This window comes from Mesoplodon mirus, assembly GCF_964341445.2.
Source record: "Mesoplodon mirus genome assembly, chromosome: 2".
NCBI lineage: Eukaryota > Metazoa > Chordata > Mammalia > Artiodactyla > Ziphiidae > Mesoplodon > Mesoplodon mirus.
The window spans coordinates 92,960,411-92,981,917 of NC_138977.1; positions in this window are offsets into that span (position 1 = coordinate 92,960,411).

Sequence of the window (21,507 nt, forward strand, 5' to 3'; positions counted from 1 at the left end):
GATGGGTATCTATTATTTAGTGACAAGGATACTTTTCAGCTCTTTCCACAAACAACTTTGGCATCTGGATGAAATTCCCAGTTTATCACTTATGTTTGCCTTCTCTTTGAACAATAGTATTTCATACATTTTATAATAACTCCAATAATCCTAACTTTTCCTTTTCCCATCTGTGTCTTCAAACTAGGTAGATATCGACCTCTCTGCTTCCAGGAAAATATCTTGACTCAGAATGACTTTTCGATGAACTACAGTGTACTGAGAAATCAACACAGGAAAAACACTCTTTTAAGAGACAAGAAAAGAATAATGAATACAAGAAATGGAGGACCACAGACCAAATACATCTACATTTCTTAAGGCTTTCTGTTGTAGGATAATTAACTTTGCCCTGATAATGATGTAGCAGCTCACAAAATTTAAGAAATGCAACATCATTCTTTACGGGAGAGGGAAACTCTTCTTATTTTTTCTAATTATTTGATAAAATTTATTTTAAACAGTTTACAGGAATAAAAGTCCTCCCGCTTGAGGTTGTTTTTCAGGTTCATCCGATGCACATAATGAGTGTGATGTGGACTAATGGTGAATAAAAGATTTGTATGTTCAAGAGACATTCTTGCTAATGTCTTTGCAAAAGGAGCTAGATTTCATCTCTTCAATCTCTTGCATTCAGGAGGAGCTGTGGGTGGAGATACTGTTGGTGAATTCTCTAAGTACGGGCCAGAGAAGGTTGCCATGCAGCCTGAAAGCAGCATAGATTTATCACAGAGAGACTTTAGAGATAAATTCCTTTTGAGAAAAGTAATAAGGGAATTTCTTAAAAAGCAAAAAGTCAATAACTTTTTGCAGTTACACTGATGCCCACAAGGCTAGATTTTCACATGATAGATGTTCCGAGGGTAAAGCCATTATAGAAATGCAGCACTGTTATTACTAATTTGAAACATGACGTTAAAAAAAATTCCAATCCGGGGCCTCCCTGGTGGCGCAGTGGTTGAGAGTCCGCCTGCCGATGCAGGGGACGCGGGTTCGTGCCCCGGTCTGGGAGGATCCCATATGCCGCGGAGCGGCTGGGCCCGTGAGCCATGGCCGCTGAGCCTGCGCATCCGGAGCCTGCGCGTCCGGAGCCTGTGCTCCGCAACGGGAGAGGCCACAGCAGTGAGAGGCCCGCATACGCAAAAAGAAAAAAAAAAAAAAAAAAAAAAAAAAAAAAAAAATTCCAATCCGTTGAAGGCAGAATCTTTCTCTGTTCCTTAAATTGCAATTAAAATATTTATACACACTAATGAAAGATTTATTAGATTTTCTTGACATGCTTATGAATCACATCGTGGCAAAGCTGGCAGCAAAACAGATACTTCCAGACATAGGAAGTTTTATAAAAATGGAACCTAAAATTAAATGACAGTTAAAAAATACAAGGCTAAAGTAAAATTTATTATTTCTACACAATAAGTTGTACAACCATTTTTTATCACTAGACTGGTTTTTCAATCTATTTAAAAATGAGTCAAAACGATTATATTTTCTAAAGACATCTGTATTTATGAAAAAATATGTAATTTCTTTACACAGGTGTGTTAAAATAAAATTTTTTACTGCATTTGGTCAAAGGTAATTGAAAGAAAGGAAAAGAAAATTGATATTATTTGATCTTTTAAAAAATGCTAAAATAAAATAATCAAAAGAGACCTGGAATGAGTTTCTGAATATAAAAATAAGTGCCATTTCAGTTAATATCATAAAAGGAGAAATCACTACTCATTTTATCTCTAGTGTCTCAAATACTTTTAGCTCTGATTTTTTAAGTGGACCATAACAGATATGAACTGCTCAATGTATACGGATGTATGTCATGTTGCTCTAAATTAAATACTAGAAATGTAAGATATTTCTGAGAAGAATAAAATTAGTCAATGTTGAGTAGTTCATTCTCTTTGTTCATCTATGAAGTGATCAAATCCCTTTTTCTCAAAAATTAATCACAGGTCCTTTTTTCTGTTTTCACCCATTAGTACATATGTAAGCTACTTTCAGTCTTGAGTTTCAACCCTGATTTCAGAGTTTTTAAACAGCTTAAAGGGAAAAAGCAGAAGTAGGCAAAATAATAGATTTACTTCTTAGAGAAAACTGAAAAATAAAATTAAGGCAATCATTGCCTTAATTCAGTGTGTTTCCAAGCAGATCAACCCTGATATTCTCATCATGACATCCATATGTTTAATGGTTTAACTACCAACACTTGATTTTTGGCAATTGTAGTTGATCAATAAAAATAATTTGAGCTTCTTTTTCTCATCCTTCTATCCTCCTGTACTTTTATTCTCTTTAAAAATATACCAAAGAATTGCCTTCAACTCCTTTCCTATCCTACCACATTATACTCTATCATACAATAGAGACCTTCAGGAATGTTGAGTAAATTCTATATTGGGCAAAGCACTCAAGGCAAATATGTTACATAATTGATGATGTCTCCCTTCCCTGATCCCTGGATAGTAAATAGCACCCTCTTCCTCTCAGCACTTCCCGTCTCCTTTACACACCTTTTTCTCCTTAACACTTATACCACCTGACATCATACTAGATATTTCTATCTATAGAGTTGTTGGTTTGTTTTTTATTTGTCTCCCTTTGCTAGGAGAATACCAGCTCAGGTTTTTAATCCTTTTATCCTTTTAAAAACACTTATAGTCACTTTCATATTGTTCTATAACTCAAGTTCTCGGTGTTAAGAGTACTTGGCATGCAATAAGCACAAAAATATATACACATGAATAAGGAAAATAAAAAACTGATCTATAAAACTTTCATTTATAATAGTATACAACCTTTAAGCATATATCTACTCTATAAATGGTGATACACCCTATAACTATATTGGAATGATAAAGCGATCTTTCATTGTCCTGGGTTCTGTTTCCTATTCTGACATAGTGAGTGTGGGAGACTTGAGAAGATGGAATTTATAAAGAAAAGAGTCAATCAGCATATGGTAGAAAATAAACATAAATATAGAAATGCTGTTAGACACTGGGATTATGTAACCAGGAGAGCAAGAATTCTTGGAGGCAGTATGACCTCATGATTGAGAACTTGAGCAGAGGACCTGGACAATCTAACTCTTGATTCAGAGCAGCACCACCTACTAGCAGCAAGACATTGCGATACTAATTGACCTTTGAAAGATCCAGTTGTGATTATCTGTAAACTAAGAGTGCATAATTTTTTTTTGCTTGCATAACATCCCTTCCTTTGGAAAACCATTCCTTTTTCTGTAAGAATCTCACATGATTCAAGGATTGATCCCTGAATTTGCCTCAGAGCTATAGCAAAGGCTTTCTCTTTCTCTGTGAGTCTGACATACATGGACCATGTAGGTTACCACGTGCAGAGAGGCTGTCTTGGAATGATACCAAGTAGCCATGAGAAATGGAGAGACAGAGAAAGAGAGAGAGATGGAAATTGTTATACATGCTGACATCTGGCCAGGCCTGAAGCCAGGTCATCCTTTGACGTTCAGAGTTAAGTAAATCAAAAATTTCCATTTTTCTTTTAAGTTGGGATTCTTACATTGGCAGCAGTGACTGGCACGAAATAAGTGCACAGTAAGTTTTACTATGTTGGTGATGACTAACAAGTGGATGAGGAAGAGAAATCATTAAATAGAAGAGAGGGTTTTGAAAACTTCTAAAGTTTTACTCCATTTTTGTGTATTTCATAATGAAGAGTGTCAATGCTGAGAATAGGAAGAACAGACACAAGAATGAGGAGAATTCATTTACTTCCATGAAACTTTCAAGATCTAGACCCACCAATTTTTCAGGAAGGCAGAAGGAGGAGATGGGACAAATGACTACAATGGTCTTTTACCATCCAGACCTCTTACTAAACACACAGCCCAAGCTCTCATAAACTTAACTTTTTATTTTGAAATAATTATAGATCCACAAGAAGTTGCCAAACAATTTACAGAGAAGTCCTATGTGTTCTTTGCTTATTTTCTCCCAAAGGTAATTTCTTGTATAATTATAGAACAATATCAAAATCAGGAAAGTGACATTGGTACAATCCATAGAGCTTATTCAGATTTCACCAGTTTTATGTGTACTTGTGTATGTGTGTGTGTGTAGTTCTATGTAATTTGTGGTTCTATGCAAATCTGTGCAATTTATGAATTGCACAGATTCTTATAACCACCATCACAATCAAGACACAGAGCAATTCCATCACCACAAAGCTCCCTTGTACTACCCTTTTTTAGCCATACTCACCCCTCTCCTCATCCCTAACTCCAGCAGCCACCTGCTTTTCCTTTTATTTTGTTATTTTAAGAATGTTACATAAATGGAATCATATACTATGTTACCTTTGGAGAATGTCTTCCCCCCCACCCGAGCATAATTCCCTTGGGATCCATTTAAATTGTTATCTATTACCAGGAGGTTGTTCCTTTTTATTATATTACATTTAACCATTCACCTACAGAAGGGCATCCAGTTTTGGGCTATTGTGAATAAAGCTGCTGTGAACATTTGTGTACAGTTTTTGTGTTGATGTAAGTTTTCACTTCCGTGAGATAAATGCCCTAGAGTGCAATTGCTGGGTCATATGGTAAGTGCTTATTTAATTTTATAAGAGATTGACAAACTATTTTCCAGAGTGGCAGTACCATATTACTTTCCCATCAGCAAAGAGTGATCCAGTTTCTCTGTATCCTTTCCAGCACTTGATGTTACTGTTATTTTTGTTTTTATCTCAGCCATTCTGATGGGTGTATAGTGATATCTTGTTGTGGGTTTAACTTGCACTTTCCTAATAGCCATTGATGTTGTGCATCTTTTCATTTGCTTGTTTGCCATCCGTATGTTCCCTTCAGTGAAATGTGTGCTAATGTCTTTTGCCCATTTTCTAATTAGATTCAGTTTTGAGAGCTCTTTCTGTATTCTAGATACAAGGTCTTATGTTGAATATGTGATTCACAAACATTTTCTTCCAGTTTGCAGGTTGGCCCTTCATCCTCCTCATAAAAAGCAAACTTTAAAATTTTTTTGAAATCTAGAATATTTTAATTTTTATTAAAAATTTTCATTGAGGTATAATTGATGTACAATATTATATAAGTTTCAGGTATACAACATAGTGATTCACAATTTTTAAAGGTTATACCCCATTTATAGTTATTATAAGATATTGGCTATATTACCTGTGTTGTACAATATATCCTTGTAGCTTACTTATTTTATACATAGTTGTTTGTACCTCTTAATCCCCTATCCCAACTTGCCCCTCCCCTCTTCTCTCCCCACTGGTAACCACTAGTTTGTTCTCTATAACTGTGAGTCTGTTTCTTTTTTGTTATATTCACTAGTTTGTTTTATCTTTTAGATTCCACACAGAAGTGATATCATACAGTGCAAAAATTTTAATTTTGGTTAGATGCAATTTATCACATTTCTCCTTTTATGAGTCATGCCTTTGGTGTCAACTCTGAAAGCTTTTTGCCCAGTCCTAGGTTCTGAAGATTTTTCTCTTAAATATAAAAGTTTTATATTTTTGTATTTTATTTTTAATTAAGTCTGTGATTATTTTTAAATTAATTTTTACATAAAGTATAAAGTTTAACTCAAGATTCTTTGTTTTTTCTTTCTTTTTCTTTTTTTTTTTTTTTGCCTATGGATGTCTAACTGCTCCAGCACTGTTTTTTGAAAAAACTCTCATAAATTGTTCTTAATAGTTTTTTTAAATTTATTTTATTTATTTGTTTTTGGCTGCATTGAGTCTTCATTGCTGCGTGCAGGTTTTCTCTAGTTGCTGTGAGTGGAGTCTACTCTTCGTTGCAGTGCATGGGTTTCTCATTGCAGTGGCTGCTCTTGTTGCAGAGCCCCGGCTCTAGAGTGCAGGCTCAGTAGTTGTGGTGCACGGGCTTAGTTGCTCTGCGGCATGTGGGATCTTCCCGGACCAGGGCTCAAACCCGTGTCTCCCGCATTGGCAGGAGGATTCTTAACCACTGTGCCACTAGGAAAGCCCTATCATAAACTTTTAAGAATATTAAATTGCCTTTGATTGTGTTTTCATCCTTTTGGTATTATTTTAAAAGCTGTTCAGAAAGTGGGATAACCACTTTTTATTCAAAGTCAATTTAGGATAATATTGTTTGCTTTGATTAGATTTTACTGTATCTGCAGCCTCTGAAAGCCATTTTTGCTAACAGATCAATTGCATCTCATTACACCTCAGGAAAGGGAACAGCAGCGGCGTGCCCCCCACCCCCCCGCAAAAAAAAAAAAAACAGAAATGCTGTGAACTTTTCCAGACTAGAGAAAAATGCTGCTTGTAAAAATAATAATATCCATGTCCCAAGGGTCCCATCATTTAGCCTAGTTTCTTCCTCTTCAACAAAACCTGGCATTTATATGGGAATTAATGCGATCGCAAGAAAAATCAACACCTCAAGCATTACATGGAAACTGTTTTCAAAAAGTCCATGTAAGGAATAAGTCAGTAAACTGTTTTCAAAAAGCCCATGTAAGGAATAAGTCAGTTTACTGTAAGTGTAGATCAAAACATATGCTGGGACAAGACTTCATTTTCAAGAAAACATACTCCGTTTAGAACTTGAAAATGTCAAAGGAAAGAACTGTGTGATCCTTCCGTCAAATGGAAAACTATACTGGAAAGTGAGTATGGGTCTGGAGATGGATGGAATAATAGTCTCTTTTCCCCTGCATCCAACACAAAGACCTTTACAATCCTCGGGAAAATTTGTGCAGGTTTGTGAATACCCTAGAGAAAGAAATCAATCCGTCAGAAGACAGGCGAATTACACACTGCTGCTGCACACATGTATGTCCTCTACCTAACTGTGGCTTAGATATGAACACGATGGAATGGCATCAGATAGTATGTTTGGGGCTTCAAAATCCAATATGGTTGATTTACTAAGATTTACAGCTGCAAATTTGACCATTTCCTCAGCAATATATGCCTGTGAAATGATGATGATGATGATGATATAGCACTTTATATATATTATTTCACTCAGAGGCGGTTGCAAAAAAAGATAAAAAGAAATACACCAAAATGGTGATTGTGATTGTTTTTATTTTCTCTCAATTTCACACGTTTTACAATGTGGTCAATTTACCTTTTAAATTAGAAATACATGTTCATATTCAAAAGATCATCAAGCTATACACTGAACACTTTGCATTTTATCATATGTAAATTATTTCTTTTAAAAGTACTGAAAAAATGGAGTGAAGGAAATGCATGTGCAAAACACGCACTACCTATAAATCAACTTCGTTACTTTTCTTGAGGAAAAAAAAGACTTAAGAGACATACCAGTTAAGGGCAATGTATGGAATTTGTTTAGATACTAATTCAAACCAATCAATTATATACAAATAAACAATTAGGGGATTCAGAACTGAATATTCTATAGTATTAAGGGAAGTATTGTTATGATTCTAATGAATGTATAATTTGCATACAATAAAATGCACAGATATTAGGTGCTCAGTATGACCAGTTTTAATAATTGCATCTGCTTTAACAATTTGGGTAGCCACCACCCAAAATAAGATATAGATGTAGATGTAGATGTAGAAAATTTCCATCACCCAAGAAAGTTTTCTCCTGTTCCTTTCCAGTCAATAACCCCCAACTCTTACCTCAGAGTAACCAATTTCTAGCTTCTAGCATAATAGATTAATTTCACCTATTCTTGTACTTCATATAAAAAGATCAGACACTAACATACTCTTTTGTATCTGGCTTCTTTACATATCATTAAATTCACCCACTCTAAGTATACAATTGAATGACTTTTAGTAAGTTTACCAAGATGTGCAACGATCATATAATCCAGTTTTAGAATATTTTATCACCCCAGTAAGATCTAGTAGGCTCGGGCTCCAGATGGCACAGTGGTTAAGAATCCGCCTGCCAATACAGGAGACACTGGTTCGAGCCCTGGTCCGAGAAGATCCCACATGCTCCGGAGCAACTAAGCCCATGTGCCACACTACTGAGCCCACGAGGCACAACTCCTTAGCCCTTGTGCCACAACTACCAAAGCCCATGCGCCAAGAGCCCAAGCTCTGAAACAAGAGAAGCCACTGCAATGAGAAGTCTGTGCACCGCAACGAAGAGTAGCCCCCGCTCACCACAACTAGAGAAAAGCTCATGTGCAGCCAAAGACCCCAATGCAGCCAAAACCAAACAAACAAATAAATAAAAAGAATCAGAGCAGAAACCAAAATTAAAAAAAAAAAAGATCTAGTAGAGTCATTTTCAAGTAATCCCCATTTCTACATCCAATCCAGGCAGCTACTAATCTATTTTCTGTCTCCACACATTTGCCTTTTCTGGACAGCTCATATAAACTGAATCATACAATTTGTGGTCTTTGTGTCTGGCTTCTTTCACTTAGCATAATATTTTTAGGTTCATCCATGTTGTAGCATTCCTTTTTATTGGCTGAATAATATTCCATTGTACAGATAGACCATATTTTATTTATCCGTTCATCTCTTATTGAGCATTTGGGTTGTTTCGAATTTGGGGCTAGTGTGAAAATGCTACTGTTAACACTCACATGTGAGTCTTTGTCCTCATATATGTTTTCATTTATCTTGTGTAGATAAGTAGGTGTATTACCGGGTCATATGGTACATTTATGTTTAACTTGTAAAGAAGCAGTCAAACTATTTTCCAAAGTGGCTATGTCATTTTACTCTCCCACCAGCAAAGTATAAGAGTTTTAGTTTTTCCATATCCTTGCCAACATCTGTTACTGTCTTTTTGATTGCATCCATTCTAACGAATATATATCAAATAATGTTTTTGAGATCTATCCATGCTGTTTGCATATACTAGTAGTTAATTTCTATTTATTGTTCAGTAGCATTCCATTGTATAAATATTCCACTTTAAAAACCATCCATTCTCCTGTTCATGGACACTTGGGTGGTTTCCAGTTTCGGGTATTATGAGTGAAACATTATCAACATTTTTGCACAGGTCTTTCTGTGCACTCAGATATTCCTTAACTTAGGATGGGGTTACTTCCCAATAAACCCATTGTATGAATATATCATAATTCAAAAGTGAATTTAATACATCCAACTTACCAAACATCATAGCTTAGCCTAGCCTACCTTAAACATGCTCAGAACACTTACATTAACCTACAGTTGGACAAAATCACCTAACACAAAGCCTATTTTATAATAAATTGCTTAATACCTCATGTAATGTATTGAACACTGCTTTGAAAGTGAAAAACATAATGATTGTCTGGGTACAGAATGCTTTTAGTGTATTGGTGGTTTACTCTTGTGATCACATGGCTGACTGGGAAATGTGGCTCACTGCTTGGCTCAGCAGCATGAGAGAGGATTGTACCACATATTGCAGCCCGGAAAACATCAAAATTCAAAGTTCCAAGTATGGTTTCTACTGAATGTATATCACCTTCACACCACTGTAAAGCTGAAAAGTCCTAAGCCAGGACCCTCTGTATATGTTTTTGTTTCTTTGGGGGTAAATTCCTAGGAGTGAAATTGCTAGGTGATAGTGTAGATGTATATTTAATTTTATAAGAAGTTGTAAAGTAATTGTGCTATTTTACACTCCCAACACCAATGTATGAGAGTTCCAGTTGCTCCACATGCTCACCAACTTTTGATATCAATCATTTTTAATTTTAGCTTTCCTAATATTATTACTTTTTAAGGTGATGATAGGATTGGAGTTAATTTTTTGTGTGGCCTTATTTTTTAGTGATAATGCTCAAATTTTTACAAATGAAATTAAATGTTATCTGGAATTTGATTCATAATAACCCAGTGGGGGGAGGGGCAGGGAGTGAGGTTGAGTTAGATGGAACATGTTTTGATGGTTTTGTAGCTGGGGAATGAATGCCTAGGTGTTCATTGAAGCTTTCTCTCTAATCATGTGGTCTGAAATAGTCCTAATAAAATGTTTAAAAAATAAAAAAATCTAAAGTATATGTATACATTTTAAAAAATGAACCAAGTATTTAAACTGTTGAACCAGCCACAATATTTCACTTGGGAACATCTAAAATTTGTTCCTTAGGTGTTACTTAGCAACTAACTGCCTCAGAGTACTAAAAGTTAATAGAGTATAAGTGCCTTACACACAACGTCTCCTTAAAAACTACCCTTCTTGTATAAAAGAATATCATTGTTACATTTAGTAATATAACAGCTCTATTTTCCCATGATTTGATTATTTCAGAGAGAAACAAGTCTTAATAACGAGGAAATGTTATTATTTAGAGCTTTTCTGACTAACATGGGTGATTCTCACACAGGCTAATTCTTGTGAAATCTTGATGGTATCAGTTGTACCATCTAAGAAAAATCTATTGGCGAGAAAATAGAAGCATTCATAATAACTTTTTTTCTCTGAGCACTTTGATTATCCTAGGAACATGGAAAACTATTTAAAGTCGCTGTAATCAATGTAGTAAGTGCTCAATAAATATTTGTTGAATGATGTGCCACCCATGATTGACTGATGGACAATAAGATAGGTATAGCAAAAACCTGCTGACCAAAGTTCAATTTCCTTAGGCCTTAAATTGAATGATCTGGTGTTGGGATCCTAGATACACCTGCTTTTCAAGTGAAGTTTCTTTTAGAGCTTTGTGTATGTCAGCTTGGAGTCTGTCATTTTGGGGGATGGTTACCCTGTGTGCCATAGTTTACTGTGAATCTGGGATGTGAATATAATCTCAGAGGGCTGTGAGGGATCATGGATTTAATTTTATTTTGTGTCTCTGTATATAGGGGAAGTTACAATACAATACATACTTTTTTGGGTAACAGTTTAACACCAAATTTATAAAGATATTAACTTGAAATCATGGTTCCCTAGATTTTCTGGCAAAGTTTGGAAATCTTTTAATTAAGCTTTTTAGTGATGGAGTGTTTTCAGTCTGTAAAGTGTGATATTCAAGGTTAAAAGGAGTAAAACAGGTTGTGAGGCTTTGGGTAGGTATAACTCTTCCTTCCAGTAAGACTTTCCAAAAAGCAAATTGGCTGTAAATGTTGGACTATGTTTCCTAAAAATAAACAAAAATTTATCAATTATCAGAAATATTGTTTACATGTAATTTATATTATATAGAAACTACTTTAAAAGATTTTCTCCTCAATATTTCAAAGAAAAAAAATCTTGGAAATGCTTCCTAGAAAAATTGTAAAAAGTACTACCACTTGCCTTTGACTTCAACTACATAAATCTATAACCTCCTATTGGATATGTTTTCTTACCTGTTTTGAAATCTCTTTGTAAGATTATTCATGTTTCTACTAAACAGAATTTTATAATAATAATCCTGACATTACACACCTGAAACTCCTGTATATTAGACTAAAAAATGTCAGGAACGCAATATTGTGATATAAAAAGATAGGCATTAACCGGTAAAATAAACGTCAGAAATTTTTCTCTTTAAATGTTATCTGTCATTTTAAGGAAAATGTTTAGAAGTGTAAGTGTAGACATTAGAAAACTGTCAAAATAAAAGAAAATTGAAATCTAAAAAGACAATAAAGTCATGTAATCAAATTATTATTAAATCATTAGCATTATTTTCAATAACTTAAGGAGAATAAATAACTTGTCCAGATGACAGATGAATAAACGAGAAAGAAAATTATCTTTGGATATAGATTTCTAATGTATTATTTTTGTTCTTATTTGTTAGAAGTTAGTTATAATATTTATTGGTGATATCAAAACTGCCAAACATTAGCATTCTCATTTATAATGGTTGCTATCAGTAAGGACACACTCAAAAAGGACACCATCTAGACCCAGTCACACAAGATAACTGATCACTCTTATGTCAAAGGACAACTCAGAGAACACAGCTCATTCTAAACATCATCCCTAAGCATTATTAACAGTCTCTTGGGACAGAAGCAAAGAAGGCTCTCATTGCCTGCCAGTAGCTTTGACGGCCAGACTTTCATTTCCAAGCACACACTGTACTTATTTAAAACATAAAGATATCAAGTGGATAATGTCTCCTTTCTTCTCCAAGGTTTGATTGATGATTTCATTCTGTGACTTTCTACTCTGTGAGGATATGATTTCATGAGAGTCGTTTTAATTCCCCAAGAGAGAACTGAAGTGTTACTTTTTTTGTTATTAACTGTGAAATCTTAAAATTCATTTGACTCATTTTTGAATCTTATACACCAAAAAATGACACACTCCAGCCATCCTGAATTATTTTACTTTATCCTGTACAACTCTAGATTCATGAACCATACTTAACTAAGCTCAGCTGGACTGTGATTATGGTAAATGTAAATGGCTCTAGAGATGCCCTAAATCCTGTATCTCCTCAAGTGAAGGATCCTTAAACATCACAAAACTACCTGAAAATTATATGCCTGTCATGAATTATATTAAAAATAACATCAGCAGAATGTCTATTTCCAAATGCCTTTTTTTGTACAGAAATACAAGTAACAGAAAAGTGAAAATTTAAAGTTTATAAAAGTTTGTTTTATGAACAAAACCTTGTGCCAACTTAGGTATTTAAAGTGCCCTTGCTTTGGCAGCCATTATTGAAAATATATTTGCTATTTTTTCTCAGTCTCTTGGAGAAATTTTCATTTCAAATTATTGAGTTATTTGATGTAAATGACTACTCTTTTCAACACTTTCCATGCACATTTTTTTTCTAGTAGTGACCTTCAAACAGCATTTTCTTTCATGATATAAAAAGTCCAAGCTAAGCCTCATATTTTTCTTTCATATTTGGATGTTTCTCGTGGATGTGTCATGCCCAAAGCACGATAGAGCTGCACATAAGGAACAAAGTGTGTCTCCCCATAAGTGACTAAGAGATGCTGCATTAGAGGCAGCTAAACATACCAACAACAGTCATTTTTGTTCCAACTGCCTTTTGAATAATCATTTCTTATGAGCTCCACCATCCAGACCTCCCCACTACTTGTAACTATCAACAGATTAGCTAGAGGATAAGCAACTGGTTTCAGTAACAATATACTAAATTTTGTGAGGGAATTTATATTATCTAGAGATATTCACAGGTTTGTAGTTTCATAAGTTCTTAAGATATATCATGGGAGAAGGCCAAGGGTCCACAGAGTTACTATACATATTTTATATATAAGAAAAAGAAAGTTCATGGACAGTAAGTGACTTTCTCAAGTCTGATTCATACCCAGATCTGTCTAACAAGAAAGCCTATTTCCTTCCGCCATGAGTAGGACCTTCTAAGCAGTGACACTGAGCAAACATTCTGGGTACAGGTGATATTTGCCCTTTAAATCCAAGTTTGAGCTATGTAATGATAATAATAATAATAGAGTCCACAAACCCATAACTGCAATTTTTAAGTCACAAAAGCCCAAACTAGGTTTTATAACTCATTTGGCAGAGAAATCTGACATGACCTGAATTAATTTGGTGGCAAAACTTGGCCTGAAATGTAAAGACTACTCATAGCCCTTATTTATACCATTTACTTTGAGTATTCAACATTTTGCAGCAGAGATATTTATCTGTTCATTACAGGATTCTTTCCCCAGACCAAATGGGAGTTTTTTTGTAATTCATGGTAAACATATGATGTTATTTTTCAAAAGCCAAAAAATTCTGAATTCTGACACATCTGCTCCAAGGTTTTAGGCAAGGAATTAGAGATCTGAATAACAACAGCAACAATAATATTAACACAGATAGTAAAAGGTGAATTTTACAGTTTTATCTCATCTTTATTTTTTTATAAAATAATTTCTCATATATATATATATATATATATATATATTTATTTATTTATGGCTGTGTTGGGTCTTCGTTTCTGTGCGAGGGTTTTCTCTAGTTGCGGCGAGAGGGGGCCACTCTTCATCACGGTGTGCGGGCCTCTCACTGTCATGGCCTCTCTTGTTGTGGAGCACAAGCTCCAGACGCGCAGGCTCAGTAGTTGTGGCTCACGGGCCTAGTTGCTCCACGGCATGTGGGATCTTCTAGACCAGGGCTCGAACCCGTGTCCCCTGCATTGGCAGGCAGATTCTCAACCACTGTGCCACCAGGGAAGCCCTCATATATATTTTTATTGCATTTGTCATCATAATGTGAAAACTTCCTAACTTCTTTGAATAGGTTTGTCCCGATTATCTATTTAGAGGGAAGAGAAAACATGACTCAGCTCTTGACTCCATGAAGTCTCTTGGTCATATGTAACCTGACATCAAAAGACCTGGCTTCTGTAAATAGAGCTGCAATGAACATCAGGGTGCATGCATCCTTTCGAATTATGGTTTTCTCTGGATATATGCCTAGGAGTGGGGTTGCTGGGTCATATGGTAGCTCTATTTTTAGTTGTTTAAGGAACCTCCATACTGTTCTCCATAGTGGCTGTAACAATTTACATTCCCACCAACAGTTTATGAGGGTTTCCTTTTCTCCACACCCTCTCCAGCATTTATTGTTTATAAATTCTTTGATGATGGCCATTCTGGCTGGCGTGAGGTGATACCTCATTGTAGTTTTGATTTGCATTTCTCTAATAATTAGTGATGTTGAGCATCTTTTCATGTGCCTCTTGGCCATCTGTATGTCTTCTTTGGAGAAATGTCTATTTAGATCTCCCCCACACACACCATTTTTTGACTGGGTTATTTGTGTTTTTGATATTGAGCTGCATGAGCTGGTTGTACATTTTGGAGATTAATCCCTTGTTGATTGCTTCATTTGAAAATATTTTCTCCCATTCTGTGGATTGTCTTTTTGTTTTCTTTATGGTTTCTTCTGCTGTGCAAAAGCTTTTAAGTTTAATTAAATCCCATTTGTTTATTTTTGTTTTCATTACTCCAGCAGGTGGATCAAAAAAGATTTTTCTGTGATTTATGTGAAAGAGTATTCTGCCTATGTTTTCCTCTGAGAGCTTTATAATGAAGATGTGGTACATACACACAATGGAATATTACTCAGTCATAAAAAGGAATGAAATAGTGCCATTTGCAGAGACGTGGATGGACCTAGAGACTGTCATACAGAGTGAAGTCAGAAAGAGAAAAACAAACATCATATAATATCGCTTATATGTGGAATCTAGAAAAATGGTACAGATGAACTTATTGGCATAGCAGAAATAAGAGTCACAGATGTAGAGAACACATTTACAGTTACCAAGGGGGGAAGGGAGGGTGGGATAAAATGGGAGATTGGGATTGACATATATACACTATTGATACTATGTATAAAATAGGTAACTAATGAGAACCTACTGTTTAGCACAGGGAACTCTGCTCCATGATCTGTGGTGAACTAAATGGGAAGGAAATCTAAAAAAGAGTGAATATGTGTATATGTATAACTGAGTCACTTTACTGTACAGCAGAAACTAACACAACATTGTAAAGCAACTATACTCCAATTAAAAAAAAAAGACCTAGCTTTTAACTTCTTAAAATAGAAATGAATTCAAATCAGAAACAGAGAATGCTGGTGTGTGTGTGTGTGTGTGTGTGTGTGTGTGTGTTTCTTTTTTCTAAGTTTTTCATAAATAGAAGCCTCTCTGGTGATTTGATTTAAAGAGGAAAGGCACTAAATTTTTATTTAGTTGTCTTAATATAATTTGACCACAGTAACAAATTAGGGCTTTAGTGACCAGTGTTGTGAAATAGAGTTCTGCCAGATATTAAGAAAATGACAGGATATAATTCTCATATAAGCATAAAAAATATTTCTTTGCCTCATAAATTATGGATGATCAGTTGTACATATTTAATCAAGATATTTCTTTACTCTCTAGAAAATTTTAAATTTAAATCAAGTTTTCAAATATTAGTGGTTTTCTAGATCAGTAGTTTTCAATCTTCTTTTTTCTGCCTCAAAACACAGAGGGATACAACATATTCCCTTCAGTAACAGCAATTCGCAAAATATCATTTACACAGCCAGCAACAATTCCTATGCCTGGAGACCAACAGAACAAGACAGTTTATCAGTTTGGGTTTTAATAAACATCCAATACATTTCATTTATTTCCTTTTACATGTTCTAGATGCTCACTTCTTATAGCTTGAACTTTGCTAGCCTAGGTTGCAGGCTTAGGGTGAGGGGAATCTAGAATGGATGATAGAGGAGGTAGATAACAAATATCAACTATAGCCTTGAGATCATTTGCAGCAGTAGGGACTGTAGCTTGTTCTATTAACTGTCCTGACTTAAGTCTTTTGTAGGGATTGTGGCCAGCCACCATCTTGAGGGCTCTGGATTGGACTCAATGTAGGGTCGGGCCTCAAGCATATAAAAATACTCTTTTCATTGCGTATATTCTAAGGGATCAGAGGTTATCTCCTAGGAGTTAGTCAGGGGTCAGTCCTACAGAGATAGGTTTTCTTTGAAATGCACAGGTTTGGGGAAACCTAGACCTGCTAAGCTAACCTTTTACTGCACACATGTATTGGTTTTATCTTCCTAACTAGAGCACATGGTCCTCAAAGAAAAGGATCATATATTTACACAGTTTTACCTGAAGTGAATACATACTTGGTTGTCTCTTTGCCAGAATCAGAGCAAATCAGCATTTCAAAATTCCTGAACTTAGTTTTCTCCCAAGAACATGTTTCAGTATTACATTTTGAAAAATACTCTGGAACTGCTCTATGAAACTGGTTTGACACCCATGTTGATTGCATGCAGTTATTATTTACCTCCATGAAAAGCTCAAGGATCCCCACTCTTGTTGACTTTCTACTCCAAATGTGGATCAGGGTAAAGGGCAAGATTATTTTATTGGATTACAGTGCCAAGAAGGAATTTCATTGTTAATGCAGAGGAGTGAAAAGTCCAAGCTTTCCCAGAATCATGTCTTTCTGACTCTTCCTTTTTGGCTCTCTTCCATAAACCCCAAACCAATTAAATCAGAATATCTGGAATTTGGGACCAGGACCCCAGGCAATTGTAATGTGAAGCTAGGGCTGAGAACCAGTCATGTAGAGGGCCAAGATTCAGGTGAGGGCTCAGACAGGCAGGTGTGGAAGAATCCTTCTAACCTACTTAGACTGGTTCCAGTCTAGGCCTCACTAAAATGTGGTCCATGGATCAGCAGCATTGACTCCACCTGGAAGCTTGTTAGAAATGCAGAATCTTAGGCACTACCCAGCTAGATTAAGTCAGAATCTGAATTTTAACAAAATATTTAGGTGATTTATTGTATATTAAAATTTCAGAAGCGGTGACCTAGGCAACAGGACTCCTCCTTATACCCCAGGGCTCCATATTGAAATTAGAGACCAAATGTCTAGCTGGTAAGTATTCCTTGGTCTGGCACATTTCTTCTTCTTCTTCTTCTTCTTCTTCTTTTTTTTTTTTTTTTTGCAGTATGCAGGCCTCTCACTGCTGTGCCCTCTCCCATTGTGGAGCACAGGCTCCGGAGGCGCAGGCTCAGCAGCCATGGCTCACGGGCCCAGCCGCTCCGCGGCATGTGGGATCTTCCCAGACCGGGGCACGAACCCGCATCCCCTGCATCGGCAGGCAGACTCTCAACCACTGCGCCACCAGGGAAGCCCCTGGCACATTTCTTCTTGTAGATGGTTGGTGAAGGATGGAATCAGGTTCCTATTGTTTCCATCTCATTCAGTCTATCATCTTAACTCTACTTAGAGTTATTTGCAGGGGGTAAAGAGAAGAATGGGAAGATGCCAGAAGCTAGTCCATCAATTATATCAGCTTATGTAATTAGGAGTTATGTTCACAGTGGGTTTCCACTATACTCAAGAGGCTTATTTTACAAAGTAAAGATAATAAGGTTTCAGAGAATTGGCTAAAAATCTTCTGTGACTTTTAATGAGTAAAATTTGGGAAAAGAGAAGTCAGTAATTAACATCCCATGGTCATTACACTTGGGCACTAAGCTACTAAATGGCAGTCTATGCCAGGCCTAGACCTGCCTTAAAGGAGTTTCAGCCAAATCCTTCCACCCCCAGGTGCTCTGAGCTGACCAGCCTTGTCTCTGGACCATTCTGCCAGCAACAGCCTTAGAGGAAGACTTGAGATTTTAAGATAATGGCTTACAAAACTCAGACCTTGAAAATGATGGTAATGAATCATTTTTGAGCACTTACTATGTGCTAAGCATTGTTCTAAGAGCCTTAAAAGTATTAATTCATTTAATCTTCACAACTGTTTGAGATACTATTATTATTCCTCTTATACAGGTGGGGAAACTGAGATACAGAGAAGTTATATAAATGGTAAAGCAGGATTCAAACCGAGGTGGCCTGATACCTCCAACACAAGGCAGTAGACCTTACTATATGGAGAATCAATATAGTAAAAGGGAAGGAGGCCATTGGACTCTCTCTTTTGCTCATCTAGGGAGTATTTCTAAGTTCTACAAACAATTAGGTAGATGCAGACTTCAAAATCTTACTTCAGTAATATTTTATCTCTCCAAAGCAACACCTTTCAAACTTTAATGGGCATATGAATGAGTCAGGAATCTTTTTTAAAATGCAGATTCTGACTCAGAATATCTAGAGTAGGACCCAAGATTTTGCATTTCTAATAAACTCCAACTTAACGTTAATGTTGCTGGTCCAGGGTCCACACTTTGAGTAGCGAGGCCACAGGATGCATAAATATATATTTTTAATGCATAAAATCACAGTCTCACCTCTTGCTAAATAGATTATGTAGCAAGCATTTAACCCTACAAGTCTGTGAGGTTGTTCCAATCTAATTGTTAGTAGGACTTAGAAATTCTCCGCAGAGGGGCAAAGGGAGAGTCAAACGGTTTCTGATACTCCGTGGTGAGAATCTGAATTTTTGTACTCTTGTAATTTGGTATCACTGATATGTTTAGCATAAAGGTATTCTAAAGTATGTTTCTTACCTCACTGATGATACTAGTTGCTAATGTTATTTCCTTAGTTGATACTTAACCTGCTTAATGTTTCAAATTTTACCTAAAATAATAAACACATGAACCAAATAGATAGCAAAAAATAGTAATTTAATTTCCAGATTGTAGACACAAGTGAATTCTCTTTTATTGCACTCTGTCATAGTGAAACAAACAATAAAAATGTTTTATATATATTATTTTGAAAAGATGCTGAAGTTTGAATTTAAAAAGTGGGCTACAGAATGTAGATCAAAAATATTTATTGCCGGGGCTTCCCTGGTGGCGCAGTGGTTGAGAGTCCGCCTGCCGATGCAGGGGACACGGGGACTGGGAAGATCCCACATACCGCGGAGCGGCTGGGCCAGTGAGCCATGGCCGCTGAGCCTGCGCGTCCGGAGTCTGTGCTCCGCAACGGGAGAGGCCACAACAGTGAGAGGCCCGCGTACCACAAAAAAAAAAAAAAAAAATGTATTGCCTACATGGCACAAGGGAGCACAAATTGCAAAATGATAACTCACACCTATCCTTTTAAATTTTAAAGTGAGGCAAATGTCAAAGATATTTGCGTAATATGATGTATTATTCAAAAAAGAAAGTACACAGTTTTCAGACCAGCATATATAATTTGATGTCAATAGTACAGACAGACTCACACACATAAACACGCATACACACACTCAAGAAAGAGCCAAGAGAATGTACTGAGATTATCAATACCAGAAAATGGCCCAGCAGCTCCTTGTGAACATGAAACTTCTTAAGACTCAAGTTCATCATGTTTTATTAAGAAAGTTGAATTCCACCTCTTCTGCTTGCCTCAGGGTGGAAGACTCAGTGAAAAGGACAAAAATCAGGAAGGATATATTGAAGCAAGCAGTATAGTCATGCAATGGTTTTCTGAAAAAGTTACAATTAGTTCAAATTATGAATATAAAAAGTAAATCATAATATCAGTGCACTTCTCTCTTGTCAGACCTCATTTGTTTCCGGAAATTTGAAAGTTGATTTCTAATACAAAATGGTCATGGATGCCTAGAACCCACATTCCTAATCCTGAATCTGCAATTTCATCAGATGTCTGGATAAGAAAGTTAATAACTTTTTACTCCACAGTCCCCATTGTCCCTCAAGATGTCATAGCTTCAGTTGGGACATTCAGAACTAGAACTTGGAGCTTCAGGAGTAAGGGCCTTCCAGAAGGAAACTCAGCAGCTCTTTCCCCAGACAATCAAAGCTGTGTGACTCTTCTCCTTGGGCTGGGCCACTTCTTACTTGCTCACTGGAGGCTCCACAGACAGCCCCATAGACAGCAGAGCAGAACTTCCTTGGAGTCAGGTACATCAGACAGATGCTGCTCCAAATCCTGATACTGAAACTCACAGCTGGTTTTATGCCTTTTTTTTTTTTTTTTCCTTCTAGGTTCTAAGACCTAGAACACTGCTCAGGTGCCTTGACAGCTGAACAACTTATCCTAACTCCTTCAGCACCTCCACCAAAGGACAGCTCTCCACAGGCTCTGGTCTAGGTTGAACAGCTTTCTCAGTGGACAAAAATTCTTAGAGCTGATTAAGGGAAGTAAGGCTATGGAGTACTGCACCATATCAGCCTCCTACCTATCCTTCAACTAGGGCAAGTGCCTGCCAGAGATGTTGTTCGGTAATGTCTGAACTCAGATGTAGGGGAACTTAGGCAAAGCCATAGATTCCCTTTCATATGAGCTCTTCTGAGAGCAGAGGGGTGTATAATAATAACAACAGCACTTACCCAGCACCTGTTACCTGCTATGTACCAGGCAGGCACTGTTATAAGAAGTTTACACAAACTATTTTGCAAGGCAGCTACATAAAATATTGTCACAAAAGTAATATTGTATTAATGTAAAGTAACATTATCTCCATTGTATAGATGAGGAATCTGAAGGGCAAGTGACTTAATAATTGAGTACATGTAAAGGACTTAAAACTGTGCCAGGCACATAGTAGACTCAATAAATGCTACTTATTTCTCACTAAAGAAAGTCATCAAACCACAAGGGAAGAGAGAAAGGAAGAAGAAAGGAACAGAGAAGAACTACAAAAAACATTCAGAAAACAATTAATAAAATGGCAATAAGTTCATATCTATCAATAATTACTTTAAATGTAAATAGATAAAATTCTCCAGTCAAAAATCATAGAGTGGCTGAATGGATAAAAACAAACAAACAAACAAAACATCTATATGCTGCCTACAAGAGACTCACTTCCAAAGTAAAGACACACACACAAACTGAAAGTGAAGGGATGGAGAAAGATATTCCATGTAAATAGAAATAAAAAGAAAGCTGGTGTAAGTATATACTTATCAGACAAAACAGACTTTAAAACAAAGACTGTAATGAAAGACAATGGGTATTATATAATGATAAAGGGGTCAATCCAGCAAGAAGATATAACACTTATAAATATACATGCACCCAACATGGGAGCACCAAAATATGTAAAGCAAATATTAACAGACTTAAAGGGAGAAATTGGCAGCAATAATAGTAGGGGACTTTAACACCCCACTTACATCAATGGATAGATCAT